Source organism: Bufo gargarizans, chromosome 6 (genome assembly GCF_014858855.1).
Source record: "Bufo gargarizans isolate SCDJY-AF-19 chromosome 6, ASM1485885v1, whole genome shotgun sequence".
NCBI lineage: Eukaryota > Metazoa > Chordata > Amphibia > Anura > Bufonidae > Bufo > Bufo gargarizans.
The window spans coordinates 240,988,307-241,004,099 of record NC_058085.1 but is presented as its reverse complement, the minus strand read 5'-3'; positions in this window follow the sequence as shown (position 1 = coordinate 241,004,099).

The following is a 15,793-nucleotide window of genomic DNA, read 5'->3' as shown; positions in this document are numbered from 1 at the left end:
TTGCTTGCCTACAGTGGATCGCTAGGGGTCTTCTTTCTTTATATAGTGTAGACACAGTCCCACTTGTTAATGTAGATACAGTCCCACTTTTTAATGTAGAGATAATGAATCTTCAGTTGTGCACATCAGATATTTAGATTTACTCACAGTTGCGCTGCTCTCTGGTGCGGCGTCCCGCTCCTACTGTGAGAACAGGCTGACCTTTATTGTATGGGTCCTCCGGTCACAGCTTCTTTGAAAAGTCGGCGTTCCACGTGTAATGGCGGCGTCTCTGTTTATCAGTTCCGCCTCTCCAATATCCAGGATGCCACTTGGTTTCTTTATCCAGCTGTCGGGGTTCCACTTTGTAGATGTTAGGTCTAATCTTGTGAGGTTTTTTAGATTCAGTTTCTCTTAGAGCGCTCCAGTGGTGTAGTTATAATCTTCATATGCTTGTTCACCCAAACATGTTTCGGAGCTCAGACTTGCTCCTTCCTCAGTGGTCAAGCATATTAACAATCTGTTCCCTTTTTATCCTGTGTCGGTCTGTCAAAAAAGCCGGAATCTAATCCGGAATGGTTTCTGTATAAAGTCCATTGGATAAAATTCAGTTTTTTCTTGTAAAGATATCTCAGTCCTTTTCTATAGAGAATGTTGCTATTCATGAAGTTTCTTTTCTTTCCGATATTTGCAAATAATTATTTGTGAATAAAAAATATATATATGTATATATACATTCATTTAAAAATACATATATAAAATATATATAAAAAAACATTAGAGGAATATGAACCTTATTGTTCTAATCACAATTTTATAATGCATTTTCAGTTGCAGACTTATGAAATAAAAATATTTTTCCAAAAATTCATTTTTCAAGCAATGTATACAAATATGTAGAAATATGTAAAAATATATAAAAAATATATAAAAAAATATATAAAAATATATAGGAGACTCCATAGAATAGTAGTTTGCAATCTGTGCCGTACCAAAATGAGCCATGGCGTGAACACTATCAAACTCAGCACCACCAGCATGATCTGCCACATGGCATCCAAGCACTGTAATAAGTTGGCCGAACGCCCGGGTCCACAGTCTGTGTCTGCGGGTCACATCACTGCCTCCCCTGTGTTAAATGCTGGCCAATTCCCTGTCAAATGCACAGGCCCAGATTCCTCCCGCCCTGCACCTGGACCTTCGCAAGCATCATCAGCGACCACATCCACTTCCGTGTCCCAGCGCAAATATCCTTACCCCAGGCATTTGAACGCAAGGGCAAATACCCAGCCACCCACCCAAAGGCCATAGCACTAAATGTGCAACACTCAAAATTACTGGCCCTAGAAATGTTGCTGTTTAGGCTTGTGGACACTGAGGCCTTCAGCAGCCTGATGTCAGCGGCCGTCCCGCGTTACGCAGTCCACAGCCGCCACTATCTTTCAAGGTGTGCCCTGCCCGCCTTACACCGACATGGGTCCCTTAACATCACACGTGCCCTTGATCAACGCAGTTACTGGGAAGTTCCACTTAATTACGGACTGTTGAGGGAAATGTCATATTTAAATATATATGTATATATGCCTTGACATATATACATATATATTAGCCCTTGTCCATGGGCTCGTCCGGGTGGGATCTGTGGATATGCACGGAGATGTATATAGGCCCCTTTTCGGCCTGCATCTCCGTGTATATGTATGGATACAGGTATGGATGGGCTTAATATTTGTGCCCTGTGTATAGCTGTATATTCATGGATGTGCCCCAAACATCAATGAATATACACATATGTATTTAGATAAATATATATATAGATATAGATATATATGTGTATGGATGTGCCCCAAGCATCCATACACATATAGTATCAGACAATATGTGACCCCCCCCCCCCCTCCTGCATCCCTGCAGGGGATGAGGAAGGTCACCAGCTGGCTGGACAATCATGTCCAGCCTCTGGTGACATCAAAAGGCATGGGATCAATAGAGATCCGATGCCTTTTGGTATTTAACTATCCCCAGCTGCTGGGGATGGTTAACATAACAGAGAGAGGGAAACAAACATCCCTCCCTCTGTTATCTGCATACCTCCGGCGCAATAATTATCGCGCCGCGAGGTATGCAGGGGACTACAGGCGGAGGATCAAAGGAATCCTCCGCCTAGAAGCGCGCTCTGGGAGGCGCGGGCCGGCGCGGTGACGTCATATCACCGCGCCGGCCCACGTGTTCGGGCCGACGGCGCGCATGCGCGCCGCGGGACGGGCGGCCTCGGAGCGAGCGCTGCTGGACTTAAATAGTCACAGCGCTACGCTGGGGCAGTGAGGACGACACCCCAGCAGGAGAATCATCCCCGGACAAACGAGCCCCCCCTGGACAACGAGCAAGAAACCATAAGTATCAACCCCCCCTCTATACCACCAACGATATCCTCCTATACCTATCTACCCCCTATACCACCAACGATATACCCTATCTACCCCCCTATATATACCCTATTACCCCCTATACCACCATCCTCTACCCCCCTATACCACCATACCCTCCTATACCCATCTACCCCCTATATACCCTCCTATACCCTATCTACCCCCCTACAATATACCCTCCTATACCCTATTTACCCCCCTATACACCCTCATAACCCTCCCTTGGTTCCCCTATTCCCCTCATACCTTTACTGCCCCCATACAATACCTTCATCCCCTGTATCCCTGGTTACCCTTACCTTCCCCTGTCCCAAGACCTGATATCCCCTGCGTTCATACCCCTTGTACCCCGTAGGGACAGTGATTAGTAAGGCGGGTTGGTTTCTGATATTTGTGTGTATGAATACTATGTTGGGTGGAATTTGGGATTGTGCTGTATAGTTAGAACCGTGTTAGTATATTGTATTAGTGTATGTATTTATATTGTAGTGCGCTGTTATAACGATATATATCTATCCCCTTGTTATAGATATATATAGTTATAAACATAATAATACCTCTATTGTTGTAAAGTATTGCCGCAATAGAGGTAGTATGTTATTGGCATTGTGTTACTAGTGTATAATTAATAAATACGTTGTCATTCACACCTATTGTGTAACGTGTGATTACTAGTGGTAGTCAGTAAGGCGCATGCAGTAAGTGTAGTTGGTGATTAGACTAAGGTAATCAGCAGTAAATTGTTGTTCATTAAGGCATAAATAGGCGGAGTCATCACCAGACGATTACGCCTATTTATGAATATTAATTATTGAGATTTGCATAAATATCAATAATTAATACCCCCTTTAACATTGGCGAGCCAGGCCCACTGCTGTGAGTTTGTATCTGTGGTTGGTTTTGGAACGGAAAAATCGCTTACGCTGTAAACTAATCAGGTGGGAAGGACGCGGTCAGTGGATTCTGAGCGTCCATAGCCTGAAGGTTCGGACAGGTAGAGCGGGTTTTTCTCGATCAGAACCGGACACAGAGCAAACTCTACAGCAGAGAATCTAAAATCTTTCCTGATCTTTGTGTACTAATATTTTCTGATTCCCTTACACGCCAACTGGAGAGAAGTCATCACATACACCACTGAAGAGAGAACCATCATCATTGAAACAGAAGTCGTCTGGCTGGTCGGGAGAAGGCGTTCCGAATATTGAAGGACCTCCTCCACGCAGCAACACAGTATCAACGACACCAATGAAGATGGCCTCTCGTCAAAAAGTGAGTATGAACTTCACCACACTACAACACCTCAGCAAACATAGCACATACAACCCCATCATCCCCACCACTTACAAATCCACTGAGCTGCTATGGTCCACTTTATTGGACCAGGCGTACGCTCACGATAAACTGTGCATTAATCGTAGTGTGTTCAAAAAAACAAAAAAACGACTCCAAATGTTAGCCAAATTGGTTCATACCTTTGAGGATATCATTTGGAAGCCAGAACATCTAGAAACGCTTAACAGCACAACAAAGGCAGAGGAGGTTTCCAACATGGCAAACTTTCACTGCAATTGTTGTGTTGAAAACATTAAACAGTTGCACACATTACAAACACAATTACAAGAGAAGTCCCAGTGTACGGCCGAGAGGGGCAGGGAGATTTGTGTGTTAGAGTCTAGACTCTCGGACAAGGAGAGTTTCTACTCTGACATGGACAAGGAACTGCTCAGACTGTACACTGAGATAAATCAGTTCAGGAACAATACGGTATCTATGGATAGCATGATTGTTCAACTTCGAGAGGACCTGGCTGCAAAAACGCAAACCATTGCGGATTTGCAGCAGGTCATCTCGAATCTGTCACGGCCTGGTGCTAACAGCATGGTGCCCACGAAACAGGTTTGTGTTTCGGGAACGGCACATGGGGAGACAGCGGCGACAGCGCCAATATCTTCCACGGATCAAACACCCGAGGCAGTAGACACCAGGGGACATGTGGAACGGACGCTACCTTTTACCCAAACACCCAGGGAGAATAGGGGTAGCAACCGATTCCAGGAACAGGACAACGATTGGAGAGAGGAAAGTGGTTGGCCATTTACCACTTCCAATCCGCCAACGCGTCCGGAAAGACAGGAAGATTTTTACCCTAACCATTCCAGTATGGAAAGGATAAACTTCCTGTTACGGATTTGCAAGGAGATCCCAAAATATGATCCCATTGTAGATCCGTTTACTTCATGTGATATTTTCGAGGGTCACTGTAACAAGTATTCAGTGGCTCACGAATATCGCATGGAGTTATTCAAGTTATGGTTACCTACACACCTAAACCAAAGGTATGAGGTAACGGGGAGGACACAACCCATGAATGGACAGTTTTATGACAAGGAGGAACGTCTCTCCATACTCATGAGACTGGCAACGGGCCATTGGGACGTCACTCCAGATATCCTGTCCAAGTTCAAACCCACTATACATGACGAACCTTTGTCTATGTGTAGTCGGTTTGAAGCCATGTATAGAAGGGTTACAAAGGATCACGGTGTCGGAATTCCACAGGGTATGATACGTATGTTTGTGGAGAAATTCCCATACCTTGATACTGCAATCCGGTTGAGCGCAGCCAGGGAACCATCCCTCACGGATGCTGCTATGATTATTGAGCAGTGCAGACAGGATACACTGCTCAATAAGAAATTCGTCAAAGTGACGGAGCGTGCGCCTGTACCTGATATATCTCAAGATGATCGGGTACAGCACACAAAGGGTAATTCAACTATTCACCCCACGGCCCCGCCACTGGAAAGGATGGGAAGCATTCGATGCTTTCTATGCTTACAATACGGGCACATAAAGAGGAATTGTCCACAATGGTCACGTAATAACCGGACAAATCCTGAGAAAACGGGCAATAATAACGGTTTCAAGATGAAACCTAATTATGCCAAACCAGTGGGGGAATATCTGGGACATTCACAGGTCCAGACACCAAAACGTGTGGCTGTTGTGAATGACCCAGCGCGTTCGGTAAGGAGTGTGGAATCCCTGGAATCCACACTAAGGGTCCATAACAAGAACCCACAAGTGGCAGTATGTACCTCACAGGTACCTACTGGGAGTCTGGTAGAAATTGATTGAAGATCAGGGATCCCTAAAGAACTGGCGCCAGTATGTCCTATCATACTGGATTCTTCAGGGAGACCCCACATAAAAGCCAAGATCAAAAATCAGGACGCCGAAATCATGCTTGACACTGGTGCGGAAATTTCCATTACCAATGTAAAACATGATTTGCATCCTAACAGCCCTCAGTGTGTGGTGATCGGATTTGATCACCAACAAGGGGGGGTGAAGGCCCACAGAATAGAAGAAGTAATTGTCCAGATTACCACTCACACGACCCTTAGGATCCCCATGTGGTATTACCCCGGTTCTGACAACATTATTGGAACTGACGTAATGACACAAAATGGGTGGATCCTAGATCTGGCAAATAGTATCGTATGGAAGGGTCCCAGACAATCCAAGGTGTTTGTCATCCAGCGCCAGTTTCTGGGACCACCATTGCCAACAGTAGATGACTCTACGGAAGTACTTGAACACAAATGGCCTGAGATCTCGCATAATCCAGATCTTGAGCCTATTGTGTATGAGTACCCCGATCTGTGGGCCCAGGGAAAAAACGATTGCGGTAGACTGATTGGAGTTCAGGTGGATATACAAGGCCCCGACCCTCCACCTCAACGCCAATACCGCTTTCCGCCAGAAGCCACCCATTCAATTTTGGACACCATCCAAGAATTGAAAACTAGGGGGGTGGTCATAGAGGGCAATTCTAAATGCAACAATGCCCTCTGGCCAGTAAAGAAAAAGGACACCAATGCATGGAGGCTCACCATAGATCTCCGGGTCCTCAACAAATACACCCCAATATCCGCTCCAGTGGTGGCACAGACTCCCGACATCATGGCCAGAATAAGCGGCAAAAGTCGCATATTCTCAACCATAGATGTTGCCAATGGGTTCTTCTCAATTGAACTCACTGAAAACTGTAGGTACAAATTTGCCTTTACAGTAGGGGACAAACAGTACATGTTCGGTGTACTCCCCCAGGGATTTCACAGTAGTCCCACGTATTTTCACCAGGCATTGGCGGCCGTTCTGAGTGTATTTTCACGGCCAGAATGCCTTCTGCAATACGTAGATGACCTGCTCTTACAAACAGAAACCATAGAAGAACACTTGGTTCTGTTAAAAGAGCTATTGGGACTCCTGGCCAAGTCAGGACTCAAGCTGAGTCCCCACAAGGCAAATTTGGCCAGAACGGAGGTGACTTTTCTTGGAGTCCAAATTTCTTTTGGAGCCAAAGGAATCATGGCAGCCAGAGTGGAAGCCATGGTAAAGTTACCTAGGCCGGGCACTCTACAGGATTTAAGAAAATTCCTGGGAATCGCTAATTTCATGAGGGAGTTCATAGAGGATTTTGCTGCCAAAGCAAAACCCCTCTATGAACTCCTCAGAGGAGAAGACCCTTCAATCAAAGGCTGGTCTGATACACAGGAAGAGGCCTTTTCTACTTTGAAAAGGGACCTCTCCTCTGCCCCTGTATTGGCTACCCCCCATCCTGAAGGGGAAATAGCCATACAGGCGCATGCAGGGACGGAGTCTATCTCAGCGGTCCTCCTACAAGCAGATAGGGTATGACACTAGACCGCTGGGATACTTCTCCAGGTTACTTTCGCCTGTTGAACGAGGGTTCGATGAGTGTGCCAAACAACTGGCAGCCATACACTATGCCGTCAAAACCACTGAGCATATTGTAGGCTTCAGGCCCCTCACTTTGCAGACTCCACACTCTCCATTGGCCCTCCTGCTCCGTGATACACTCCCTGGAGTCTCCCAACAGAGATTCGGGAGATGGATTATGGATCTCAGTGGCCGGAGTCTGCAGGTGAACCACAAAGCCAAGTATGTTCTGTCCCAGTTACTGAACCTAACTGGCACCGAACATGACTGTGGCCAACCAGCGCATATCAACGCGCCCCAAATTTTCAGGACCGATAAACATCCAGAAGACAGAGTCATCTTCGTTGATGGCTCTCGATTTTTCATGGATGGGACCTATGTCACAGGTTTTGCTGTGCTGGATGAGACCACAGGTACCCAGAATCTTGTCAAGTTACCGGGTCACATGTCGGCACAACGGGCGGAACTGGAGGCGGTCAAGGAAGCCTTGCTTCTTCAACCCCCAGGGAAATGAACTATATATAGCGACAGTTCATATGTAGTTCGCTCTCTCACCCTGCACCTGGACACGTGGAAAAGACGAGGATTTGTGGATAGCCAAAACAAACCTCTGGCGCATTTGTCGGTCCTGAAAGAACTTTGGGAATGGGGCATGGCACACCCGGCGGAAGCAGCCATCATAAAAATCCCTGCGCATCAGAAAGGGGATGAGCCTTTGACGCTAGGTAACAACAAGGCGGATGAATTGGCCAAACTAGCGGCAGTGTCTGGGATCCTTCAGGAAACAGACACTGACCCGCTACCGGCCTACCAGATTGCAGTTCGCACCAACCTGAGTAAAGGCCCGGTGTCATTTGAGGAGGAACAAGCAAAAGACCCTCTTCTAATGACACACCTCACATCTCCACAGCATCCCTGGTCAAGACAGCAGGGGATCCTGTGTTATGATGTCGGTACACAACAGCTTCCTCTTCCCGTGGTTCCACAGCATCTGCAAGCAGAACTGACCAGATTGAACCACCAACTGTTTGGACACCTGGGCCGGGATAAACTCTTGTCTCTCCTGAGAGACAAATTATACTGGCCGGGAATGTCCAACACGGTAGAGGAAGTAACACAACAGTGCCTGGTATGTGCTCAGGTTAACCCAAGGGCGTCAGCCCTGAAGCCGGTGTTGCAGCGAGTTCCTCCTGCAGATGGTCCATGGTCCGCACTACAAATAGATTTTATAGGACCTTTACCAACAGGAAGTCGTAATTACGCACTGGTGGTAGTGGATGTTTTCTCTAAATGGGTAGAGGCCATCCCCACGGTCAACGATTCGGCTACAACCACTGCCCGTGTTCTCTGGGAACAGGTTCTGTCACGATGGGGTATTCCCAGATTGATAGAGTCAGACAGAGGGACCCATTTCACGGGTAAGGTAATGAAAGCGCTTTGTGGTCTTTTAGACATAAAACAAAGCTTTCATGTGCCTTACCACCCTCAGTCAGCGGGCATCGTGGAGCGGATGAACCGGACCATAAAAACACGACTTTCTAAAGCACTACTGGAGAAAGGCTCCTCATGGGTAACCTCTCTGCCAGCCGTGCTCATGGGAATCCGAGCTACCGAGGCTACCAGTACCGGTATCACCCCGTTCGAACTAATGACCGGACGCAAAATGCCCTTATGCCTGCCCAATGAACCCCTGGTGTCAGAACCAGTGAAGAACGCCATCGCCAGAGACCTGTTTCTCCAACAGGTACAGCTAAACCTGAAGGAGTTATTGCCTCATGCAGCAATACGGCTACACAGACCGTATCTACAGGGGGAAACACCAATGCCCTCTGTAGGAGAGCTGGTGATGGTGAAAATCTTCCGTCGGGCCGGCCCCTGGGATGCAAACTGGGAAGGACCCTATCAGGTCCTTGAAGTAATGGGTGACACCATGCTAAAGGTGCAAAGGCCGATGACAACCAAGAAAAAGTCACGTAGGCGACAGGGAGTTTTATGGATCCATATCGACCAGGCCAAGGCCACCCGAGCCTCCCCAACACAATAACATAACCCTCACACAGTTGGGTAAACGGGGGGGGGGGGGGGGTTTTGGTGGGTCGAGGGTGGATCCATGAAACTAATTACATACACATTGAATTAACAGATCACGGGAGGGAGACTCACCAAGGTTACGACTAGCCTGAAAAGATATAGAAATCCTCTGAACATGGCATATCCCCAACTTGTGGCACTGGTGGTAAGCATGATGATGGCGGGCTCAACCTCTTCGGGGGAGGGCCTGGGAGTTATGACTAAACCCGGCCTTTTTATGGTGGAATGTTTGGAGGGCAAAATCCTGAAACCATACGAGAACTTTTCCTTTACACCAGGACAGTGGTATCTGTATGGTTTCCAGAGGGAGAGTTTTGCCCAAGGTGTAATTCAACATTATACCCCTGTGGAGAATGTGTCTGCCATACAACATGATTTACATGCCCTCTGCCTCAAAGAATTCAGACATTTTCGGGACTCTGACCCTACTCCTATGAGTTCCTTAAGATGGGTGTCTAGGGACCCTCACTTACATCCTTACAAACAAGTAGAAGCCAACACTACCACAGTGTTGTGTACAAAGGAGGGGGTTCTGAGCCCCGAGGATGTCACGGGTGCAGAATATAGTGGCTGGTATATCCTTAAAGCTACCTTCATAAGGAGGGATAGCCAAGATGGGCTGAGGGTAAGGACATATTTTGACAGACCCATTCCGATAAAGGGCACCCTAAAAGCTTATTGTATGTTAAGAGATTCCCAGATGATTATCACTAGGGAATCCAGTTATGTTCAGGGACATGTGTCCACAGATTACATACGAACCAGTATAATGATGCTAAAGTTAAACTGCAGTAACTCTGGCCAGGTCCTATGGAATGACCAGAGTGGTCCGGTAAAACTGGAAGGCTTTTACCGAGCCACCATTTTAAAAGTACGGACAGATGCCAAGGATCTCAGGTATGCTCAGTTAAGGGGATCTCCATCCATACGGTCTTTTATGATCACCATCATGAGAGACAAGTGTGTTCAGGAGGTGACTGGATATTATTTCATCACCTATGCCCACTGGGAACAAGATACCCAGATGGTAACCTTGGACACTAATCCCTGGAGATGGGATTTGGTGTGCAATGGAGTGGATACCCCTACAGTGGATGTATGGATGGACGGTACCCCTATGAATGAGGAATACCGGGGGAGGTATGTGTCTTCCGATTGGAAAGACCCCAGTGGCAGGGATATTAACTTTGACATCAATATAGATGGTTCGTTTAGATGGCCTTTTTGCGAGGCAGTAGATGAAGGGTGCTGGACCTTTACACAATGGGTCTATCTGTCTAAATCCAAACCCGTAGGAAAACTAGTGCTACAGGTTGGAGAAAGTGACCAATGGTATCCGTTCAAAGGTAGAGGGCAAGTTTGTGTAACCGTGGTGAGGATCCCCTATGAAGCAACAGGTCTCCAACCTGTAAAAATGCATTTAGACTCTTGCAACGCCCCTATCCATCAATTGGCAGATCCTATAGCTCCTCAACTGTCATCCCCATGGAAGATCATCACGGGGACAAAATTCGTCCTTTTTACTTGGAGAATTTCCGTAGATGACTTCCGAGTCGACCAATGGGATCACAGATGTGGGGAGTTTGTGAGGAACCAAATTGACATGATAAGAGGTTGGATAGAGGCGGGGCAAGAGGTAAGAAAGGATGATCTCATACACAGGAATCAAAGGGGAAGAAGAGATCTGATAGCCATGGGACTAGGCGGAGGTGCATTGGGAGTGGGCGCCCTGAACACTATGGATATGGAAGTCCTGAGAGGTAAACTTGGGGATGTTGCGCGACACGCCGGAGAAGGATTCGAGACCCAGCTTGATGTAAACCACGTCTTAGAGGGTTTGCAGCATTCGCACATAGATGCCACTACCTCTCTATCTTCTGCTTTACGAGAGAAGTTTAGAAGGTTAGTTGTGGGTCTCTTGGAAGAACAGGATAGAGCTCAGCTCGCTCTGGCGTGTACGCAAGTCCAGAGTGAACTCTCAGGCAACCTTAAACATATTGTATCATCGTTGTACGGCGGCCACTTTCCATTTAACCTCCGCCAACGGGTAAGTCCTCTTATATCTCCTTTTGCAGCCAATCACACCAACTGGTGGGTAGTACAGTGGCACGGCTGTAGGAATCTCACTTGCACTGCGTCATCCTTGGCTCCGGTATCTGGTCATCTTAGACAGGGTTACAGTGCAGTTAACCTAGGGATTGTCATAAATAACCAGACGGTGCTTCATCCACAGCTCCCCTCGGGCGTTATAACCTATGAGGGAGGCCATCCTTATCTGTTAGACACAGAGGGATGCTGGAAGAAAGAGGATGCCATCCTCTGTCAAGGTGGTCAGGATCGGGTGTTAAGACACCAGTGCTGGAGCACCGAGGGGTCCTGTGAGATGAAGGCCAGCCCAATGCCCTCCTCCCCTAAATACTTGGGGCAAGGGTATTGGTGCTGGTACCAGAGGCAAAATATGTCTTACACCATTTATGGAACTAATTGCACCGAGAGAGGAGAACTCCTCCCTGGAGCGTATTGCACCCTTAGTCCCGTCCTAGGTTTAGATGTCGCAGAGCTACAAGGAAGGACACCAATCACCCCGGAGAAGAGACTCGACATCCGCCCTGACGTTCCGGTGAGACTCCAGAGGATTCCTCTGGGTTTTGGGATAGAGCTCAAACACCTCCTACTAGACTTCAGCCAAGAAGACGAAATACTTCAGAATCTTCGAGAAACTGAGAAACGGGCCACCATCCAACTGACCCACGACAAGAACAAAATAACGGCCATCACTACCGCCTTGGACAAAGACTCCAAAGTTTCCTGGTGGGAAAGTCTGTTCGGCTACAGCCCCAAGGCAACATCCTTCTTTAATCTATTGATACACCCGGTGATAGTTCTTCTGGTTCTGGTAATCATCATGTACACGGGACTGTGTCTAATCTACAGGAGGGTCAAGAGACTTGCGGACCGACTAAACCAGAACCAGACAGAGCTTCATGAAGTCAATCGTAGGAGGCTCAGGACTTAGCTCCAACAAAGTCCTGAAGCCAGAGACTGAATGGACATACTGTTTCCTATGAGGATCGGGATGAAAATCCAAAGGACATTCTGTAACCTCATAGCATTATATATATATGTGTGTTATAATATAGTAGAGTTTCATATAAGGGTTCGGGATGTATCCTAGGCCACTCTGTAACCGTTATACTGTGTATAGATTCATATTGATGATAAGCCTGTGAGTTCCTTGTGTGCCCGTGGAGGCTCTGGGTGCAATTGTGCGACGGCCATACTACATTATGGTTGAACGCACACTTGCATCCTATAGTCATTTCCCAATGACACGGAAGTCTGTTAACTACCGGCATCTTTGGAGGTGTAGAAAGATAGGCCAGGTTGCTGGAGCCTCTATGGGTACACACTAAATTGAATTAGGTTGTATGGGGAGGGATGGGACCTGTTTGTGTGAGTGGGGAAGAGTAGATTCCCTAGGGTCAGGCCCCTCATTACCAAAGCATTTGCCACTTTAACATCGACAATGGTGACTTTTTGTAAGGGTTGGAATGAATGGTGGTAGTTCGGGGTTCCTTCCCGCGGTTAGAATTTAGGTACTATGACATCACCCCGCACCAGAAACTCTGTCCTGCCTTATAAATATCTACGTATCTGTCCATGGGAGAACCTCTCGAACAACTAAGTCTTCAATCAAGATAATTTGACTGACACCGAAGGACTGGCACTGACATTGCGGGGAACTGACGCCGGGAAAGCAACACTGGCAAAGAGAAAGAAAAGACCATACACGGTCGCTGAGTGGAGTGATCAAAAGACTGCAAGGGTGAAGCCGTTCCGGAGTTTGGGAGTGGCTGTCACCTGAAGATCATAAGATACCAAGAAAGTTATCCAAGGAGACGAAGATGGTGTATTCGGTGGATGGAGACCTTTTAATGAGAGGCAGGATGGAGATGTTATACACGATGAGTGATGTCTAGGTACCTAAGAGTCAGATTACTTTAGTCCTCCCTGAACTGTCACCAAGGCTACGATTGAGGAGGCAAATGCCTCCCAACCCTTCCCCCAAAATGTTTATTGTCGTATTCCCGACAACAGGGGGATTGTTGAGGGAAATGTCATATTTAAATATATATGTATATATGCCTTGACATATATACATATATATTAGCCCTTGTCCATGGGCTCGTCCGGGTGGGATCTGTGGATATGCACGGAGATGTATATAGGCCCCTTTTCGGCCTGCATCTCCGTGTATATGTATGGATACAGGTATGGATGGGCTTAATATTTGTGCCCTGTGTATAGCTGTATATTCATGGATGTGCCCCAAACATCAATGAATATACACATATGTATTTAGATAAATATATATATAGATATAGATATATATGTGTATGGATGTGCCCCAAGCATCCATACACATATAGTATCAGACAATATGTGACCCCCCCCCCCCCCTCCTCCTGCATCCCTGCAGGGGATGAGGAAGGTCACCAGCTGGCTGGACAATCATGTCCAGCCTCTGGTGACATCAAAAGGCATGGGATCAATAGAGATCCGATGCCTTTTGGTATTTAACTATCCCCAGCTGCTGGGGATAGTTAACATAACAGATAGAGGGAAACAAACATCCCTCCCTCTGTTATCTGCATACCTCCGGCGCAATAATTATCGCGCCGCGAGGTATGCAGGGGACTACAGGCGGAGGATCAAAGGAATCCTCCGCCTAGAAGCGCGCTCTGGGAGGCGCGGGCCGGCGCGGTGACGTCATATCACCGCGCCGGCCCACGTGTTCGGGCCGATGGCGCGCATGCGCGCCGCGGGACGGGCGGCCTCGGGAGCGAGCGCTGCTGGACTTAAATAGTCCAGCAGCGCTACGCTGGGGCAGTGAGGACGACCACCCCAGCAGGAGAATCATCCCCGGACAAACGAGCCCCCCCTGGACAACGAGCAAGAAACCATAAGTATCAACCCCCCCCCTCTATACCACCAACGATATCCTCCTATACCCTATCTACTCCCCTATACCACCAACGATATATACCCTATCTACCCCCCTATTATATACCCTATTTACCCCCCTATACCACCAACGATCCCTATCTACCCCCCTATAACCACCAATACCCTCCTATACCCTATCTACCCCCCTACATTATACCCTCCTATACCCTATCTACCCCCCTACATTATACCCTCCTATAACCTATCTACCCCCCTACAATATACCCTCCTATACCCTATTTACCCCCTATACACCCTCATAACCCTCCCTTGGTTCCCCTATTCCCCTCATACCTTTACTGTCCCCATACAATACTTGCATCCCCTGTATCCCTGGTTACCCTTACCTTCCCCTGTCCCAAGACCTGATATCCCCTGCATTCATACCCCTTGTACCCCGTAGGGACAGTGATTAGTAAGGCGGGTTGGTTTCTGATATTTGTGTGTATGAATACTATGTTGGGTGGAATTTGGGATTGTGCTGTATAGTTAGAACCGTGTTAGTATATTGTATTAGTGTATGTATTTATATTATAGTGCGCTGTTATAACGATATATATCTATCCCCTTGTTATAGATATATATAGTTATAAACATAATAATACCTCTATTGTTGTAAAGTATTGCCGCAATAGAGGTAGTATGTTATTGGCATTGTGTTACTAGTGTATAATTAATAAATACGTTGTCATTCACACCTATTGTGTAACGTGTGATTACTAGTGGTAGTCAGTAAGGCGCATGCAGTAAGTGTAGTTGGTGATTAGACTAAGGTAATCAGCAGTAAACTGTTGTTCATTAAGGCATAAATAGGCGGAGTCATCACCAGACGACTATGCCTATTTATAAATATTAATTATTGAGATTTGCATAAATATCAATAATTAATACCTCCTTACACGGACACATGGACAAGTGCATCCGGCCAGGGACGCAACATTTCCTTGACCGCACACTGGGTGAACATTGTGGAGGACGAGAGTGAGTCGTACCCTGGGATGGCACAGGTGCTATCGACGCCAAGGATTGCAGGCCCTAATTCGATTAGGGTTTCTGCCACGACCTATGTTAGTGGCTCCAACTCCCACTTCTCCTCCTCTGCCTTCTCCTCCACTTCCACCTCAGAATTATCCTCTTGCAGCACCAGTCAGCCATCAGTCGGTAGCTGGAAGCAATGTAGCACTGCAGTGGGGAAGCGTCAACAGGCCGTGCTGAAGCTGATATGCTTAGGTGACAAATAGCACACCACCGCAGAGCTGTGGCAGGGGATAAGAGACCTGACTGAGCTATGGCTCTCGCCACTCAACCTAGAACCAGGCATGGTTGTCTCTGATAATGGCCGTAACTTGGTGGCGGATTTGAAGCTTGGCAAGCTCACACACATCCCATGCCTAGCCCATGTCTTAAACTTAGTGGTTCAGCGGTTTCTCAAAACCTACCCCAATTTGCCTGAGCTACTGGTGAAGGTGTGCCGCGTGTGTGCACAATTCCACAAGTCAACAACAGCTTCAGCCGGTCTGTCAATGCTGCAGCAGCGCTGG